Below are 14758 nucleotides of genomic sequence, written 5' to 3'. Positions count from 1 at the left end.
TCCCTGCCCCACTCTGGAAAGAGAGAGAGAGAAAAGAGGAGAGGAGAGGAGAGGAGGGAAAGAGAGAGAGAGAGAGAGAGAGAGAGAGAGAGAGAGAGAGGCTGGGAGTATGGATCGACTTGCCACCACCCATCTTCAGCGGGAAGCAATTACAGAAGCCAGAAGACCTTCCACCTTCTATACCCCCATAATGATCCTGGGTCCATACTCCCAGAGGGATAAAGAATAGGAAAGCTATCAAGGGAGGGGATTGGATATAGAGCTCTGAGGGTGGGCTTTGTGTGGAAATGTACCCCTCTTATCATATAGTCTTATCAATAGTTCCATTTTATAAATAAAAACTAAAAACATAAATAAATATATTTAGAAAATTTAAAAAATAATTTAAGTATCTACATGGTATTTGCATGTGATGTTTATAATAGTTATAATAGTTTTTCTACATTAGTGATTTTGTTCTTCTAAATAACACTGACAGGTAGGTACTACTCATTAGTAGCATCACCTTGGATAAGTCATGAGCAGTTAAAAATAAAAGAAATAATTTGCCTGATCATGTTTTATAAATACCATAAGTGAGATACAAGCTAATGAATTTTGACACAAGAATTTATTCCTACCCTAAATATCCTTTCCCATAAGGACTTCTAACATTTGCTTCATTATTATGATTCTTAACCATCTTTATAGAAGATTCTTTTAATAAATCTACAGAAACACAAGGATTATCTTCATGACAAATTGAAAGGTATTATGGACATCCAAAATTTTATAGAGTGTATTTTGAAAATCAAAGACAAGCGTAAGGATAACTCTCTGGAAGCAAACATAATAGAAAAAGCAATTGTGGATCTTAGATGAAAAAAATAATCACTTTTCTAGTTGAATTAGAGTTGAATATAGGAGGACAAATGATTTATCACATTGCCAATTAAGTACTTTATTTTTCTTTCTTCTATTTTTTTTTTTAAATCATCACTGGGACTTCACAACTCTAGGTCACTTTTTTTTTTCAGAAAGAATGAGAATGAGACATGGGAGCTCCAGTGGCACAGTTAGTGCACAGTACTTATATGGGGTCAGATATGGGGCCAGGCAGAAGCACATCTGATTAAGTACACATAATACCAAGCTTAAAGACCTGGGTTTGAGCCCTTGATCCACACATACAGTGGGGATGCTTCATGAGTGTTTAATCAGGTCTTTAGGTGTCTAGCTTTTTCTCTTCCTTTTTATTTTCCTCTCCCCTCTCAATTTCTCTTCATCCTGCTGAGTAAAATTGAAAAAAAAAAAAAGAAAAGAAAAAAGAGACAGAGATAGAGTAATAAAACACCAAAGTTTCTTTCAGTGTAGTGAGGACCAGGCATTGTTATGGTAATAAAATAGGTAGACTTGGAGACATGTACCAGGAACTTCAAGTGACAGGCCCAAAGCTGACTGACCTAAAATCATCTGGCTTGGCACTGTTAGGGTTGTGTACATGACAAAGCAAGTGAATTATTCAAGTGAATTATCTTGCCTTCACAAGAATTTTCAGCTATAATTCATTTGTTGTTGTTTTTAAGATAAATAGAGGCAGAGAGAGACAGAGAGAGAGATACAGGGAGACAGAGATACTCAAATACTGAAAAGAATCTCTATATTAAAAATTTATTTTAAAAGCAGAAACAGCAAAAATGAATAAAATATACACTAAACAGAATAATTTTTAGGTGCAATTTAGTGGCACGTACTACAAAGGGCTGATTATGCTATTGTCATGCTAAGGAATTTTGAAACAAGAATTTCTGAGAACCACTAATCTATCAGGCAGGGTCTACAGATATATGAGTTAAATGAGACATTATTACAAAGACATAGATGCAAGCAGCATTTGATCTACATTATGATAACTTACTTAGATATTATTGTCTTTGTATAGTTACTGGCAAGGTGTCCTTCTATTCTTCTACATTGTTTCTTGGGACAATTACCTATACAAAGCCTTCTTTCCAGCTATGTGTGGATGACTGCTCAGTTTCCACATGGATTCTAGGTTATGAAAAATGAAAATCCAGATGTACATGAAAAGTGATTTATGATATTATAATGTCTATAAAATGATAAACTAGTCTCTCTCTTTCTCCCCAACACCTCTCTTTCACTTAGATAACATTATATAATTGAAGCTCTTTAATTACTTCTAATATTTCCTGAAAGAGAAATCTTAGCAGAGTGCTATTCTTATGAAGAATGATATTGCCTATTCACAGTTTTCATCTACTTCCTTGTAATTGTGAGGTTGAAAAAAAATTAATCATAGATCTTTAGTAGGAAATTAAAGGGAAAATAACCATTTATATCTACTGACAGGAAGAAACATTTAGGAACCTATAAGAAAGAATGGAAGGTGGTTTAAAAATACAAAACAAATAATATATTTTTAATACTCCTAGAAAACGATTATTGTCTACTACAATATAATAATCCTTTGTTCATATGGAGTGTTCATCCAGTGTTTGCCAGTGGCCTCTAGAGCTGAACACTGGAGTAAAGTATAAAATATTTTTTTATCAGAGTCTTTATTATTGAAGTCTACATTAACACAAACTCTAGATTACTGACTGTGAACATTTCACTTATTAATAAAAAGAAGAAAAGAAATATGAAATAACTCTTCATGGGATATCACAGTAGGGACTGCATTTATCCAAGAAGCTGTGCATCATAAATCCACAATTTGAGAATTCAATTTTGAGGACAATTATATTGAAATTCCAAAACACAATGAAAAAGGTTCGGTGTGTTGTCTGTCAGAGAAAGCAAGAGACTTTCCAGAGGTTGTGGAGAACTCACCATTTCTCAGTGCTCCTCTTTGTTTACTTATGAATAGAGACAATTTATACAGCCTTAAAGGAAATCAGTATGCACTATGCTCTTAATATTTAGAAGAAAATATGCACAGAAGCAGAACATTACTCATAAATGGAAATGACAAATAATCCTGAATTCAGTTTAATAATGTTTTCTTCTCCTTAAATTTCATAACTAACAGTCAAAAACATTTTTTCTGGAGGTTTAGGGTAGAGGTGGGCATAGCGTGGGCAACTCTGCAGAACTTTGCTAATGCAGGCAGAGGTGATGTTTAATGCTAAAATTAATGTTTACTGGACAGAGGTTATCAGTGGCGTATGTGACTGTGACTGCGAACACTGGAAATAGTTAGTATCCTAATCTAATGCACGGGATACAAAGACATAATGTTTTTCACAAAGATGAGAAAATTTGAGACCAGTTGCCTTCCCTCATGTCTATTAATACTTTTGTTTCCCATTAGAAAGGTATAATTTTTTAGGGGGGTGGGTGCACAGTTCTTCTTGATCCTCTTGGTGGGTGGTTTGCTTAGACATCTATTTACTCAAACCTTCAGCTTCATTACTTTGGTAAGACCTTACTTACCTCATAGAACTCCTTAATTTCATTTTGGGTGTCATATGTCCTAACAAAGCCACAAACCTAGATATAGACCATGAGATAGGGCATATATATATATACATGTGCCCATAAGTTAGGGGAAAATATATGCCTTAAAGTAAAAGTGTACAATAGTTTTCAGTGACTCAATAAGTGCACCAAGCAAGTATAAAGACTAATAAAGACACCATAAAGTACTTAATCAAATACTTAGGCCCAGATACCCTCCCCACTACTTCTTGTTTCACTTCCCTCAATTACTCTGAGGCTAGCCTTCTCAGATAAAGAAAGGACTACAAAAGCTGGATAAGGGCAAGAGACCAGCTTACTTTAATGATAGCTTTTTTCTCTCTTTTTTAATGGCTCTTTTGGTCACTACCAGGCCCCAACCTACCTTATCATCCAAGACCCTATCAAGGACTCTGGGATTCACACATAGATATGATAGGTCTAGACCTCTAACAGATCTCTCCATTGCTCTCTCCACCATTGCTGGTCATCTCCATCAGGAACAGCATTGTGGATCCTTTTGTGGGTCTCTACAGGAACTTGTACTCTATGTGGAACAATAATGGAAGGAATTGCTCCACTCTCTAAAGGGATACAGAGTCAACATACTCTGCCACTTAAGGAAGATGGGTCCTGAAATGAGTGCAGTCTAGTATGTTCCTTGCTATGACCACAGAATGAAAGCTCAGACCTAAAGGGACACAGAGATTCCTGTTCTTAATGTGGGCTCCAGATCAGATCAATAGGGTTTACAGTTAATGGGATTTATATACTTTTCCCATATTTTGGAGTTTCTCTCTTCCCTCATCCAGCTTTCTAGTCCTATTTTCAACTCTGACACCATCTCCCCAGAAAATACCTTTAGTCCACCTGCATGTAAACTGTTGGGTTCAGGCAAAATTAGTAAAGTCATGGGCCCTTTGGAATATACCTAAAATAGACTTCCTAGCTTTTTACAAAATGGAGACCCCAAATGTCATCTGCTATATCCTTAACTTTAAGTTCCTGATTAGTAAACAATCTGTACTTCTTTATATCTTAATGCTTTTAAGTTACCAAGTTGCAGTTGCTACTATGATGCCAACCAGACTTCCCTGGACAAATGACCTCACCAACGAGTCCTGGAAGCCTGATGAGGAACTTTGCTTCTCCAGAGCCCTGCCCCAATAGCGAAAAATATAAACAGGCTGGGGATATGGATTGACTTGTCAATAACCATGTCGCGCAGAGGCAATTACAGAAGGTAGACCTTCCACCTTCTACACCCCATAATTATCCTGGGTCCATGCTCCCCAAAGGATAAAGAATAGGAAAGTTTCCAATGGAGGGGATAGGACACAGAACTCTGGTGGTGGGAACTGTATGGAATTGTATCTCTCTTATCCCATAGTTTTGTTGATGATTATTATATCAATAAAAAAATTAAAAAATCTATTTACTGGACTACTTGAGATGTCTTTTATGAAATATACTGGGAAAAAGTAAAAGCTTAGCCCAGTGCCAAGTTCATTTTGGGAGATTATGATAATTTAGAAACAGAGTTCCTTTTGACTAAAGACATTGACCATCTCTGTGCAAATAAGAATTTGACTTCTATATTGCATATGCACACACAGGAGAAGCATGTCAGCCAGTGGAAATACCTTGTGGAAAGCGATACCTTATTGAAAAGGTAGGTGTTTTGGACAAAGAAAAAAATGCTATTCTTAAAAATAAAGGCAATTTGTCCAAAATATTGACAGCTTCAAAAAAGCCAACAGCACCCAGATACTTCCACCCCTCAAAAAAAGACAGAAATCCAACCAAAAAATAAAACTATAGATCTATACCCCTAATGGACACTGATGCAAAGATCTTTAACAAAATCTTGGCTAATTGAATCCAACAACATAATAGGAGAATAATCCACCAAAACCAAGTGGAACTCATCCCTGGAGAACAGGAATGGTTCAGCATCCACAGGTCAATCAATGTAACCCACCATAATAAGAAAAAGAAAGACAAAAGTCACATGATTTTATTAATTGATGCAGGAAAAGTATTTGATGAATTCCAACATTCATTTATAATAAAGACTCTCAAAAAATTTGGAGTAGAAGGAAAACTCCTCACCATAGTAAAGGCAATGTATGAGAAATCCCTGGCTAACAACATACTCAACAGGAAAAAATAAAAGCTTTTCCCATAAAATCAGAAACTAGGCAAGGATGTCCACTCTTGCCACTTCTATTCAATATAGTCCTAGAAGTTCTTGCCATTGCAATGAGGCAAGAAAGAGATATCAAAGGAATACAGATCGGGAAGGACACAGTTAAATTATTATTTGTAGATGATATGTTGATACACCTACAGAACTCCAAAAACTCTGCCAAAACTACTGGAAATTATCAATAAATTCAGTAAAGTAGCAGGTTACAAAATCAATATCCACAAGTCTGTGGCATTTCTCTACACAAAAAATGGGCCACAGGAAAAGGAACTTAGGGAAGCAATTCCATTTACAATTGAACCCAAAAGATAAAATACATAGGGAAAAATCTCACAAAGGCAGTGGAGTAAGTTTTCAAAGACCTTTTCAAGGAAAACTATAAGACACTGTTAAAATAAATAGAGAATGACACAAAGAAATGAAGAACACCCGCGATCATGGATTGGAAGAATATATATATCAATGGCAATTCTACCAAAAGCAATCTATACATTCAATGCAATACCTTATTCAAAAATATTAGTCAGCAATAAAAAAAGATGCTATTATGCCCTCTAGGATAAAATGGATGGAATTGGAGAATATTATGCTTAGTACAATAAGTAAGGAGGTAAAGTTAACTATAGGGTAGTTTCACTCATATGTGGAACTTAAGAGAATTAAACATGAAAACAACAAATAAACAAAAGTTCAACCCATATCCAAGAACGTGGAAAGCTATAGTGGTTACCTAGGTAAGGGCTGGAATGGGACACAGACCTTTGGTGGTGGGAAAAGTGTGGAATTATAACCCTATCAATTTATAATATCATAAATCACTATTAATTTAACAAGTCAAGCGGGAAAATAGATTTAATACTTCAAGTTCTTTAACTGCCTAAGACCACAGTCCTAACCATACTTATTTTCTTTAGCTTAGGCATTTAATGTTCCAGGCAATAAGATGATCAAATTCTGACACTGGGCTTAAATTGTTCAAGGAACTCCAAAAATATATTTGCATATATAGTGTTTTTAAATACCTAAGTTACCTACAACCTTAGGACAGATAGATCAAAACCATCTGACCTATCGATATCAAAGATATGGTGGATAGTAGATACCCCTAAAGGATACAAAGCACAGTGAGGTTAGAAGCAATGCTGCAGGTCTCTCTCTGTTTTTCACCATCTCTCCACCCCCATTACTCTCAATTTCTGGTTGCCTCTATCCAAGAAATAGATAATAAAAATATTAAAAGCAAGCAAAATTTTTATAAAAAATAAGGGCATCATAAATTCTCTAACCGATTAGACTTATACCTTATAAGATGGAAATCTAGTAGACAGGCCAAAGAAGGCAAACTCCATAAACCTAATACTAGTTTGAATACAACAAATGATACTGAAAACTTTAAGAACTAGGAGAAATTTGATGCTTGTCAGATAAAGAAAGGAATACAAAACCTGGATAAGGGCAAGAGACTGGTTCACTTGATGGCTTTTTTGGTCAATACCAGACCACCTACATATCTGGGTCCCTAGTTGAGGAACCATTGGATTTCCAAGCAGATATTATGGGCCTAGACTTCTAATAGATCCCTTCTCCACCATCACTGCTTATTTCCATCAGGAACATCATCATAATCCCTTTTTTTGACCACTCCAAGAACTGATCCTCATTATAAAGTAACAATGGTAGGGACTGCCTCCCTCTTCAATGGAAGTCTGGGTCTTCTTACTCTGTCATTCAAGGAAGACTGGTCCTGAAATTAGTGCAACCTAGCATATTCTGGGGCCTACATATCTGGCACCCTAGTTGAGGAACCCTTGGATTCCCACACAAATATGATGGGCCTCTAATAGATTCCTCTCTCTAATAGATTCCTCTCTCCACCATCACTGCTTATTTCCATCAGGAACATCATCATAGTCCCTCTTGTGGACCACTCCAGGAATTTGTCCTCACTATAAAGTAACAGTGGTAGGGACTGCCTCACTCTCCAATGGAAGTCTGGGTCTTCTTATTCCATCACTCAAAAAAGACTGGCCCTGAAATTAGTGCAACCTAGCATATTCCCAGTTGTGGCCATGAACCGCAAGTTCAGATCAACAGGTATTTGAGGTTAAATCGGCTTCTACGCTAAATCTGAATATATATATATTTATATATATATATGGTCAGACTGATGGGGCAAACAATTTTATTCATAGGTTTTTTTCAATTTTGAGAGACACTCTCTGGCCTAATCCAACTTTCTAGCCCTATTCTCAACTCTGAACATCATCTTCCTAGAAAATGTTTTTGTACACCTGCATCTTAGCTGTCAAACTTAAGCAAAAACTATGAAAGTCATGGGTCCTAGAAACATACCTAAAATAGACTTCCTAGCTTCTTTCTATTCTAAGATCCCTATTCTCATCTGCTCTATTCCTACTTTTTGGTTCCTATTCATTAATCATTCTTTTCTGCTTTATATCTCACCATCTTTCAGCCACCAAGTTGTAGATGCTACTTTGATTCCATCCTGATTTCCCTGGACAGAAGACCTCACCAATGTATCATGGAACCTCACATCTCCAGAGCCTTAACCCACTAGGCAAAAATTGAAATGGACTGGGGATATGGATTAACCATCCAATGCCAATGTTCAGTACAGAAGCAATTACAGAAGCTAGAACCTTCTATACCCCAAAAGGAATTTGGGTCCATATTTGCAATGGGGAGAAATAATAGAGGAAGATGATCAGAGGCCCTGAACTACAACTCCATGAGGGACCACCGAGAGAAGAGAAAAAGAGGAATGAAATTCAGAAGCAGTAATAGGTTTGAGTGTGACTTGGAAAGCAAGGGAAGGCAGGAAGATAGAAAAAAATGGGCAAATATAGGCAGATATTTATGGAAATAATAGTTCACCCATATCTGCAATCTTGGGAGAACAACTGTAGCATCCCATGTTGGGTTTGGGGGATACAAAACTCTGGTGGTGGAGGGAACAGGTGGTGGCACTTAGGTAAACTCACACATTACAGTGTGCAAGGGCCCAGGTTTAAGCCTCTGGTCCCCACCTGCAGGGGGAAAGCTTCACGAGTGGTGAAGCAGGACTGCAGGTCTCTCTCTCTCTCTCTCTCTCTCTCTCTCTCTCTCTCTCTCTTCCTATCTCCCCACCTAATTTCTCTCTGTCTCTATCCAATAATAAATAAATAAAATTTTTTTTCAAGAATCTGGTGGTGGGAATGGTGCAGAATTATACCACTTTAATCTTATAATATTTAAAATCAATATTAAGTCACTAATAAAGTTAAAAAATATTTTAAAGACACCAGGAATGATAGAGTCCTGTAGGCAACAAGCCCCAATAATAGCATTGGAGGCAATACATACATACATATATAAATAAATAAATATTTATATTTTAATTTATATTTGAAATAGTATACATAGCTCATATGTCATAAAAATTAAACAGATAATTCATATAAATGCTTTAGCCCTGCCTCACAATAAATTCTGTTCATTATTTTATTGTTATTGAGTAAACAATTCTAGTACAATAGTTTATCATTAATACTGACCTTTGAAAAACATAGCTTTGAATTGACTGGGTCCACTTATATGCAGACATTTTAATAATAGATAACATAAGTTTATACTATCAATAAATGCATTAAGAACTATAAGTGTGTTTTTCCTACTTTTTGAAAGCTTTCAAGGGAGGGGATGGGATATGGAACTCTAGTAGTGAGAACTGTGTGGAATTGTACCCCTCTTATCCTATGGTCTTGTTGATAATTTTTATTTTATAAATAAATAAATAATTCCTTTGTAAAAAAAATACCTGGCCTCTGATTTCTAACTTATTTCATTCTTGTGCATATGGGAATTATTAAAGCTAGCTTATTTTAAGAGGGTGATAATTAGACTTTAGAAATTGGGCATGAAATGCAAATGTACACATATAGGGAAGAAAGTTATTAATAGCTAAAATCTTTTATATATCTATAACAATCAAAATTATATTGATAGCAAAACTTTCTGTTGTCACTAGATGTTACTAACTCCGAAATCTTAGTTTGTTCACTGTAAAATGTTATTTCAATGAGATATTGTACACAAAGTCCTTGGAGCATGCAATGTAAATGGAATGTTAAAATGTCTGAATGCAAAAATGTTGTGGTTGGGGCCAGGTGGTGGTGCACATGGTTGAACACACATGTCACAATGTGCAAGGACCTGGGTTCAAGCCCCTAGTCTCCATGAGCAGGAGGAAAGCTTCATGAGTGGTGAAGCAGTGCTACAGGTGTCTACGTCTTCTCTCTTTATGTCCCTCTTCCTCTTGATTTATGGCTGTCTCCATCAAATAAATAAATATAATGAAAAATTAAAAATGTAATGGTCTTCATTATTTAAGGTACTTGTTGTTGGATTATCTTTTAGTATTGCTAGTAAATTCCAGTCACACATATCTAAGAAAATTATTTTAAGACTAAATATTTATTTAGTCTTGCTTTTTGTTGGGACATAAACATGAGCTTGATGAGCATACAGGGGACTTAAGTAAACCCACCAGGGATTGTGGGTATATAGACAGTTATACCTGATGCCCTTGCCTGCTCTCCTCCCCAGGACCTGGACATGTAACCATGGGAGAGCGACCCTCAATGGAGAGAGTTTATAGAGCTCTGTGTACCTAGAGGAAATTGACATGGGCAACAAACAAGCGTTCAATGTGTAGGCCTTTTAAAAGTCAAGCATGACTGAAGAGAAGGCTGAGGGCATCTGCCCTAATAAAATGCTATCACACTTTGCCTGATTTTTGTACCTCAGCCAGACTTCAGATTCAGAACCTAATGACTAAAGAAGACAGGGACCAAAGCTAGTATGTGTAATGAATCCTCTGATCCTCCTTGAATACATAATTATAGAAGATATACTTGGCATAACATCACAGTAGTCTTTTGGCCTGTGGCATAAGAACTGTTGAAAGTCAATTGAAAGCTTCTGAAACTATCCCCTATTTACCTTGATACCTTTTTTTAAATTCGATTGTTATTAAGTAGCATATGGACTCAGAGCTCCTGACATCATGACTAGCTGGTCTTTGACCATTTGCTTATTTTGCTGTACCTAAATAACAGTAACGTAATAACCCCCCCACCATTTGTTAAAATCCCAATACCTGTGTGAAGCTTTTTAAATTTTTTAATTACAATAACTTTTAATTGAATTTATTTCCTTATAGCATAGTTATTATAGTTTTTAGAAAAATAAGTGGTGGGGCCGGGTGGTGGAACACCTGTTAAGTGCACATGTTACGATGAGAAAGGACCCAGATTCGAGCCCCCGGTCCTCACCTGCAGAAGGAAAGCTTTGCAAGTGGTGAAGCAGTGCTGTAGGTATCTCTCTCCCTCTCTATCACCCTCTTCCCTCTTTATTTCTGACTGTTTCTACCCAATAAATAAATAGTTTAAAAAAGAAAAAAAGTTGGTTTATTATAGAAATCTCAAGTTGTCAAATATGATAGCCCAGATGATATAGTTAAGATATTGTAGTAAATTAAGTTCTATATCTATTTAGAAATTATTATGTCTTATACAAAACACTGTAAAGCATTATCTCACATGTTAAATAAAAATATGTTCTCAACATATGGTGAGTATATATCAGACCTCAGTATAAAACAGCAAACTAAAAACAAAATAAAGAAAATATGCATAGCTAGTGGTGACATTTCATAGTAGTTGAGATTAGTTATTACATAAGACATTTTTAAAAACTACTATTCTTTCTCTGTTTACATCTTAAAATTTTTCAAAAATTAACTGAATTTTGTAGATATGACAATTTTATACTCAAGAGGCATTAGCCAATTTAATTCTCTCCGGAGTTTTGTTTTAAAAAACTTAATACTAGATGATCACATGTAGAGATAGAACATAAGAACCAAGAATAGAAAGGATAAGCACCAATGGAAAGGACTAGAAGAAGGAGAGGGAGGCTGTGGAGGCAGAGAGGGCACTGGGGTCCTGGTGCATGATGGAGAAAAAGGATTTGAGTTAAGGGTGATATATATCTGCAGAAACCTATCACAGGGAGATGAGAAATTGTTCCTATGTATTAACAACCATACTGTAAATAATTAATTTCTAATAAAATGATAAAACTATCTTACCTTCAGTGTCCCTCTTATTAAAAAAAAACACATTACATTACAAATAGGTGTGATGTTCCTGTGAAACCATACTGCTACCACAAGAAGAGAAATGGGAAATGGACTGTCTAAGCCGACAGAGATCTCACAGACCTTCTTAGAGAAATTGCACAAAGGACATCAATAAATAGGAGACAGAGGCAGTCCTATTACCTCTGACTAGTCAGTGAACAATCAACCTTTAACCACCCTATCAGGCTTTTAGTTCGATTAATACTTTAATTTTTGCAGCAAAGACATTACAAATTGAAATATCTATTAGGTCACCTGGCTTGGCACTTCTACAATTATAGTATGCGTTATGACATATAATTATCAGCAGTGAAAGGAAAGGCAAAAAATAAAAAAATAAAAAATCACCTCTGCCATCTACTATGACATGTCCCAGTTTTCCCTGGCTGGTAAACCCATCACTGGGGAGATTTTTAGGTTTCTTACTTTTATTTTGTTCATGTTCTATACTAAATTTTTTTCATGATTCTTAGCTGATAAATCTAAGCACAAAATCAGTCTAAAAATGGAGATAATATTAGTCAAATATTATAAGCTTTCTGTAATTCAGGCCCAGCCAACATTAATCATAATAATGGGCATTCTTCCTCAGACCTTGGGCTTCCTTGTACTTCCCTGGATGTCACTGCTTATGTCTCTCAAAGCAAATTCTTCATCCTAGTCTAGTTTTGTATCCTACACAAGAACTATCACATCTAATACAATCTTAACTATATTCCTTTCTTTTTAATTAAGTCTGGGATAAATATTCTAAGGAGTCATGAGTATAAGGCCAACAAAAAACTCATCTGGATAATTTGCCTGCTTTGTTATAATGCACCAGCCAAGTTCAAGCCTGGCACCTGCTCCACTGGGGTAAACTTCAGTGTTATATTTCCCTCTCTCCCTCTGCTTATGTCTATTTTTTAATTTTTTATTTATAAAATGGAAATATTGACAGTACTATAGAATAAAAAGGGTACATTTCCACACAATGCTCATCCTTAGAGCTCCATATCCAATCCTCTCCCTTGAGAGCTTTCCTATTCTTTATCCCTCTGGGAGTATGGATCCAGGATAATTATGGGGGTACAGAAGGTGAAGGTCTAGCTTCTATAATTGCTTCTCCGCAGAACATGGGCACTGGCAGGTCGATCCATACTCCCAGCCTGTGTTTTTATTTTGGCAATGTCTCCCTTTGTGTGATGTTGTCCCACAGGTTTGTTTTTGTTTTCTTGGCTTTTGGATTCCTGTCTTTGAAGGCATTTCCAGAGGATTGATCATGGAATGGTCTACCATTGTTTTATTCTATATATTTGATAGTTTCTGGTCTAATGTCCATGCTTTTGATCCACTTAAAGTTGATTTTTGTACATCATGCAATGTTGTGGTCCAATTTCATTCTTCTTCAGGTTTCAACCTAATTTTCCCAACACCATTTGTTAAAATGACTATCCTTTCTCCATTTAATATTTTGGGCACCCTTGTCAACATTTTGATGATCATAGGTATGGGGGTTTATTTGGGGGTGTGCAATTCTTTTCCATTGTTAGTGTGTCTATTTAGTTCCACAGGTAGTTCTTATTACAGAGCCCTATAGTATAGTTTGAGGTCACAAAGTGTAATACATACAGTATCAAATAAAATACGGAAAGCTTTTTTCTGTTTCTTTAAAAAAATTTGGTGGTACCTTGAAAAAGATAGAATTAAATCTGTGGAGGTCCAGGAGGTGGTGCAGTGGATAAAGCATCGGACTCTCAAGCATGAGGTCCAGAGTTCAATGCCCAGCAGTATATGTACCAGAGTTATGTCTGATTCTCTCTCTTTCCTCCTATGTTTCTTATTAATAAATAAATAAAATCATTTAAAAAATAAAAAGAAGACCTAGAATTAAATCTGCATATGATTCTTGGTATGATGGTCATTTTGATGATGTAAATTCAACCAATCCATGAGCATAAAGTGTCATTTCATTTATTTGTGACTCTATTTCCTGGGACAATGACTCAGAAATTTCAGTGTATACAACATTCAGCTCCTTTCTTAATTTTTGTTCTCCTGGGGTTTCATCTCTCTAAGCTGACTTTTTCATATAAAAAAGATAGACACCTGCCCCACTAGGGAAAGAGAGTGATTGGCTGGGAGTATAAAACAAAAATCATTGAATGAATCAATCAACCATGACTGTCATCTTTGATTTATCTTTGTGTTTTTTTTTGTACATATATAATCTGAAGCACATATACTAATCCTATTTTTTCCTGGTAATCATATCCCTCTGTGACTGATTCCTTGTAAGCATTCCTTTCTCACTTCATTTTATATAAAACTTCCTTAGAATATGCTTCTTTGACCATGATATAGCAATGCTTATTCTTACTATACTACATATGTGTGTATACCTTATCATTCATATTACAGCATGACTTATTCTTCAAGGTATCATGCTTGTCTTTGAGTCAGTATGTTCATTTATTTTAGAACTATTTATTATTTCACTCAGTAAATGCACACACCAGAATTCTATTTTTTCCTGAGTTATTTTAATACCAGCACTAAGGATCATACTAGAGATAGAGATAGAGACAGAGATAGAAATAGAGATGCATACATATTCAACACTCATTTACTTAGAGCAGCATGAAGGTGGACACCATGATTTTCACCTTGTTTCTGGGCGTTGTGATTATGGTGAGTGCAAAAATGTTATTTTTTTTTTCAGTTATCAGTAGATAGTAAAACATGTGTCAGCACTGTTGTTTTTCATATTTGTTTGCAAGTGGTTAATAAAGATAAAATCACATTATTATTGATTTAATATGAACTCATAACTTAAAAATGACACTATATTAAATAATTAAATAGAACCACTCTAGCAGTGAGAACATAGTAAATGCCAAAGGAGG

The sequence above is a fragment of the Erinaceus europaeus genome, chromosome 2 (assembly GCF_950295315.1).
Source record: "Erinaceus europaeus chromosome 2, mEriEur2.1, whole genome shotgun sequence".
Classification (NCBI taxonomy): Eukaryota; Metazoa; Chordata; class Mammalia; order Eulipotyphla; family Erinaceidae; genus Erinaceus; species Erinaceus europaeus.
Note: the sequence above shows the minus strand (reverse complement) of the source record.